Below are 6,558 nucleotides of genomic sequence, written 5' to 3' on the forward strand. Positions count from 1 at the left end.
TCCCGCAGTTCCTCCCACAAAAGGGAGTACGTCTGCGTTGAGGGGGTGCTAACCACGAAGGCTAGGCGGCCACGAAGGCCTCACCTTGTTCCTCGAGAAAGCCCCACGAAGGAGCTTCCCCTTCTCCACTAAGTAGCCGGCCGAGGCGGCGGTTCCTTAACATGGTTGGGGCGAGCTCCACAAACACCGGAGGCTCCCAACACCCTATGGGGCTAGCACAACTCCAAGCTAGCCTCCATCGGAGAACTTCCTCGAAGATCCCTCCATAGTAACCCTAACTCCAAGATCCACTAAGGACTAGATGATATTGCTGAAATCTCTCTTGGTAGAACTATAGATTGGGGTCTCCTCCACCACTCCTCAATGTTTCGGAAAGATTGGTTGGGTAGGTAGGGAGATCCTCAAGGTTTGAGCTCAACAACACTGGTGGAGAGAGGGAGAGAAGAGATAAAATCGAGCTGGGGAAGAAGGGGCCCTTTTATAGGCCCCCCAAATCCAACCGTTATGTGCTGATTCCGCACGACCGGTACTACCGCTTGGGCAAGCGGTAGTACCGCTCTGGATTCGAATTCTGCCCACAGATCTGCCACGTGGGCTCGAAGCGGTAGTACCGCTGCCGGTACCACTAAGGTACCGGTAGGGCCTCTGCGAGCCCCGGACTCCCACCCGGTACCAGAGCGGTACCAGGGCGGTAGTGCCGTATCTCATAATTACTGTACCAAAGCGGTACCTTGGCGGAACTACCGCTCGAGAGCGGTACTTCCAGTTGAGGTACCGTCAAGGTACCGTAACATGTACTGTGGGCAATTTCGTTCTGCAAGTCCAGAGCGGTACCACTGACCGGTACCAATAGGGTAGCGGTACTACCGCTCTTGGTACCGGTGGTACCGGTCAGGCAGATTCAGCCTTTTCCTCTTTCCCTCTCCAACCACGTCACCTCGCGACACACACACAAAACCAGAAAACCTATAAGCTACGCTTGAGTCTTCCGATCCCGATGTGTTCAGCGAGGGCACCGTGCACCTGCAAATCTATCAAAGACAAACTATGCACACGGTAAAATTCATTCAAGTGTTGTTATCAAACACACAAAACACGAGGTATAGATTTTGCTCTTTCAAGTGTCTATAGGAAGTTGTCTTAGCTAAACCAACTATTCTTATGACTTGAGATGGGTATTCACTTGAGAATAATCCTAGCACACTTGAAATACATGATTCACTTAGGAGTCCTGATGGGATGGAGTATAACATCATAAGTAAGTTAACAGGAGTAAGATGAGGAGTAAGATTTTAAAAGATAGTTCAAAAACACAGGTTTTAAAACCATGGCAACTATGCCAAGTATGCTAGAACCATAGTCCATAGTCTGAAGAAGGCTTTATTACAGCATCACTTATAGAGAAACCCTGGAGTTATAGGTGATATGCTCTAACAATTATGCGTTTAGAGTAGCCATGTTAGATCTCAAGAAATCATGTGAGGTTAGTCTTCAACAAAATGTAAGTTAAGGTAGTACTTTCAATGGAAATTAGGTTGACCACAACTGTTCTAGACCAATTTGTTCAAGTTTATCTGATTGCAAATGAGTAGTTAGGGTAAATGTTGAGACAAATAGTAGAAATCCATATATATGTTCTAAGTATCACGACATAAACCTATATTATGTGGTGTTATATACTACACATCTGATCCTGATGTTTAGGGATGTTTTACTCAATTACTATATTCGGGCATATAAGGATGTGTATATTATTTTGGTAGTTCAAAAGTTTTTTATTTACTTAAACCTTTCTAGTGACTAAGTTATCATGTTAAAATTAAGTAACAACTATAAAACCCCAATTCCTAAATTAAACCTAAATAGTATTTATCTTAATTATGAAATCTTTTAAAATAACATGCTAAGGTCATTATTAATTTTATTTCAAAGTAATTAATAACTTCAACTCTATTGCCAATGATTATTTTAGGAATTGTATCACAGTTTAGAAACCTAGTTCTAATATAAGTAGGAACTTGATCTCATTATTTTATGTGATCATCCCAAATTGTTTTCAACTCTAAAACCCTAGTTATTTATAACATGTGATCATATGTCAATTAACCTTAGGCATAGTACTAAACCAAGCAAATAAAAACATGCTAATATTTTATTAAGACATTATCAACTCAAATGAAAATGAAGTTATCACTTCATGCTTTCATCTTTGAATAATATCTTATGTAACCAATTAGTGCCACCTAGGTGTAAACCCTAACTTGTTACTCTCATATTAGAACCATTGATCACCATTCCTAAATACCACACCATTGGAATCAACCTTAACCTAAATAACTTAGTAGAACCATGGTGATCAACCATAATACCAACTTTGTGTAGCAATTCACTTTACATGTTTCTACTCAACTAAACTCTACTTGAGGATAATAAACCACCTAGCTTAGAAACCCATTATTGATTACCTAGTGAAACAAATGTGAAAGCATAGTCAACCCTAATAGTTAACTCATGGAACCATCTTGATAACCATCCTTTGATATGATACTCTATGGTCAACCATAGTAGTAACCATGCATAGTAATTTAATTTGTTGCCCATGTTTAGCTAAAACATGCCAAGACTTGCTGCATATGGACCCATTCTACTTAAGGACTAACTAGTCCCTATTAGTGAACTAAAGGAATCAAATAGTAAAACCTAGAAGCACATAGTTCCTATTTGCAGTAGTTCTTTTTCTTTATTAAACTTGTTCTTCAAAAGTTATTCTTTTGAAGTAAATATCAAGCAAACCATAAAAACAAATAGTTCTTACTTGTAATACTTATTATTTCTTAAATAACATGTTCTTCAAAAGTTATTCTTTTGAAGTATAATCTAAGTAATCATCAACCATGCACTATAGAACTTAAAATTGACAACTACTCTTTATTTATTATACAATCACTATTCCTTTGTGTGTATGATTGTTATGATGCATTATATCACTTGTTTATGGTACTAAGATAACCAAACCCTAATAAAAACCTTGTTTATGGAACAACTCTAAAAGTGCAACATACCCTAAAGAAATCTTTACAACTCATCCAATCATAAATCTCGGGGTTAGGTTACGCTCGGGGCGATTGCATCTCATACTATGCATTATAGCATCTTTGCCAATTCTTTAAACATTGTCCTTACCGGACAATGATGGTATTTCAGAATTTGGAGTTATCACGTATCGAAGCTTTTGCCTGCATAATCTTGCAGTCAAGAAAGGCAAGTTCATCGCTTTCCCATGTCATTTGATTATTTTTATCAAACTATATGCAAAGTACTATACTAATCACTCCTGCATTGAAAAGCAAAATATTATTTTACAATTATGAATATGACTATGTGGTGGGAAATGGAACCATGGTATGTGTTGATGGTGGAGGTTCCATTGCAAGGGTACTACTCATCTAGGACTAATCACCAATGCCGTCTAGTGATTCTAGCGCCGTACATATCGCGTTAACCATGAGATCTATAATGGTTGTGGGGAAGTCAGCTGTATCTTTTTCCTTCTGCATATCAAGGGACTTGATAGAGCCTGGCTGGGTGTTGCAAGAACACTACATCAGTTGGAAAATCCTTTAAATCCCCATCCTTGAGGATGAGTGCGCTCTACCGTCTATGATGGATTGTCCATAGTACATCGGGGGTAAATCCGTATGGTCGGGAGAAGTCTACCGGGGATGTATGGATGGATAAAAGGGTGGGTATGCAGGGTCGTGGAGAAGGTAGTGATTGGCTTGGTTCTTATACTAGGCCTCACACCAAGGAAGTGTGGACAGGAAAGTATACGCCCGGTTGGCAACAAAGATTTAAATTCTCTTATGGGAAAAGTAATGCACCTCCGCAGAGTGTATTGAATTGTGGCTGACACTCTTGTTCCAGGAAGGGAACTACGAACGCGGAAGGAAAGGAACTCCATGAAGTTCTAGTCAACCTGTGAAGACTGACGGGCATAGTTTTCGGAATAAAATAAACCTTTTTCAGAAATGTTTACAAAAACTTGCATTCACCAATGATTTTCTGGTCTATGGTTGTAGCTAGTGTATGATACACATATTCCTATAATGAACTTGTTGAGTACGCTCGTACTCATCCCTCTTTGAATCTCCTGCTTAGCTATGGAGGCACCGAAGGAGAAACTACCATGGAACTCGAAGACGAAGGAGTCATGAAGCGACACAACCTGAATACAGATTGAATCTCTGTGCTTTTCTGTGCTAGTCCCTTGGATCAATCGCTAGCACACATAGTTCGATGAATAACCAGAATAGCAAATGCGTCAATTATTACAACGTATGATCCATGGTATAATTATTACAAAGCGCATAGCTCAAGGCTAGCTGAAAATAACATAGTTCAAGCAACAAATATACAAACGAAGAGCTCCATCACGCCACAGGCGAACATGTTGGGTGTAAGCTCGCAACCTACGGTATTCCTTACTCGTCTTCAGAATAACCTGCAACATAAAATGTTGCAGCCCCGAAGGGTCATTACACTTGTTATGGAAATGGCAAGATGTCACTATGGTGGTACATGATATTTGGCAGGTGGATTTCATATTTGCGTAAAGCCAGTTTTATTTTCCCTACTCTCAAAACATTTCTTAAAACATAGTATTTCAATAAGACTAATTACTACCCATAATCGACCTGGTGCATTAATATTCAGAAATTCGACTGACGAGATTGTCCAACAGTTTCAAGCTCTAATTGCTCATAGATATCCGTAACCGGGGACACGGCTAAGTACTTAGATTTGACACTCTCGAGAGGATGTACACATTCCCCACATGACCTAGTATGTTCTTCTTCCATGATGCGCATTTTTCTCAATGGATAGATGTCGACTAGGACAAGACCTTTCAGAAGCAATACCTCAACCACAATGGACGCGCTCCGTCCTACCAACACCTACCACCCTCTGTACATTGGGTCGAGTTCTCGCAACCTACTCAATCTAGCCAGAGCCCATATAGCATGTGGTTGTACTGGAAGCTACTAAAACAGGAGAACTCGGCTACTCTCTTTGTTCCTGGGTGGCCAACCTCAAGTGTGATGCACACGGTGCTGCCATAGAAATGACCCCGGTGCAACCACTCAACATAAACCAAGCATTACCAATTACCACCCAGGGATGTATTAATTTGACATGGTTGTTTTCATTAAGAGAATAAAACATTTATCTCTCGCAATCTCTCCACTGTTAATATCCCAGGGCCAGCAATTTGAAATTATTATGCACATAAAACAACTACCAATGCATAGAAAACAATAGGATAATGAGTTTGTGACACTTGCCTTGGTCGGTGTTCAGACAGTCGTCGCAATCACACTCGTTGCAATCCGGGCAATCTAACGCAAGCAAAACAATTCACAATCAAACACCAAACATCACAAACAGGTAAACACATAATGAAATAATGGATGCATGCTCTGGAACTGAATTTGTTAAAAAACTTTTTATAAACAAATATTTTATGCAATAGAGGTTTCAAATAGTAATTTAATCAAGAACAAAGTATCTATGTGTAAAAATAGTTTCTAATATCATTTGCAGGCATACTGGTGGATAGGTAAATTCAGTATATGCAATTTGGCATTGGAATCATATTAAAATAGTTTACTGAATTTAAAATATACTAAAGATGCTATATACACTATTTTAAATTGGAAAAATCGCAGGTATCGTAAAAGTACAAACTAACATTACCAAAATGTTCCTCTCATTTTTCTGAATTCAACGATATATTATTTGCTCAAATCCGAGTTAAGAAACAATAGTTAAGATTTTTACAAGATTAAACATTTCGCGTTTTATTAATAATTTTGTTCGAAAAGTTGTCAGAAAAAGTTTCTCGGATGGAGAAACTTTCTATACAAAAGTTACAGAGGATTTAATTACAAAATCAATGCAAGAAGAAACACCTAAAACGGAGATGTAGATTGCAAGATATTAAATTTTAAAGCTTTTGTACGTGAATGAGCTAGCATAGTCTACACGTGATCGGTCGATCGGTTCCGTGCGTTACCCTGCTGGTGATGATCGACGCGGACGTCGCGGACGTACTAGCGATCCTCTGGTTTGGCGAAAAACTTTGGTGTGTTCTTCTCTCCTTCGTGATGTCGCGTAAACGTCTTTCGGAGTCGTCCTCAGAGGCTGGTATTCTCGATTGGAGATGGTTAAGTCCGGTGAAACTCCGACGACTTCGTGTGTTGGCTCCGATGCACTATAGCGAGTAAAAACGTATCAGGACTAAGTGGTGGAGCAAGGGGAACAACATGGAGTGAAAGATAGGAGCTCGGGGCGACGGAAACCTCGCTCCAATGGCGGCGGCGGCTTGGAACTCCGGCGAGAAATTCGCGCAGCCTGCGGCGCAAAAATTGGGAATTTTAAGGTCAATATACAGAGGGGTTAATGGGGTATGTATAGGCGCAAAAATCCGTGGCAAAATCGACAGCTTTGGTGAGATTTGCGTGGAACTTGTTTCCATTTTGTTTCCGTGTCGTGCGTGGA

The 6,558-nt window shown here is 40.1% G+C and overlaps 1 long non-coding RNA gene across 1 annotated transcript; it reads right to left on the reverse strand.

Moving 5' to 3' along the window:
• Positions 1-5,341: 5,341 nt before the first annotated feature.
• On the reverse strand, positions 5,342-6,558 carry LOC124698772. Its single transcript, XR_007001110.1, has 3 exons — positions 6,360-6,558; positions 6,074-6,271; positions 5,342-5,396 (listed from the first exon to the last, which is right to left on the reverse strand). It is a non-coding gene; the product is annotated as an uncharacterized LOC124698772 (long non-coding RNA).

Source organism: Lolium rigidum, chromosome 3, assembly GCF_022539505.1.
Source record: "Lolium rigidum isolate FL_2022 chromosome 3, APGP_CSIRO_Lrig_0.1, whole genome shotgun sequence".
In the NCBI taxonomy this organism is placed as follows: domain Eukaryota; kingdom Viridiplantae; phylum Streptophyta; class Magnoliopsida; order Poales; family Poaceae; genus Lolium; species Lolium rigidum.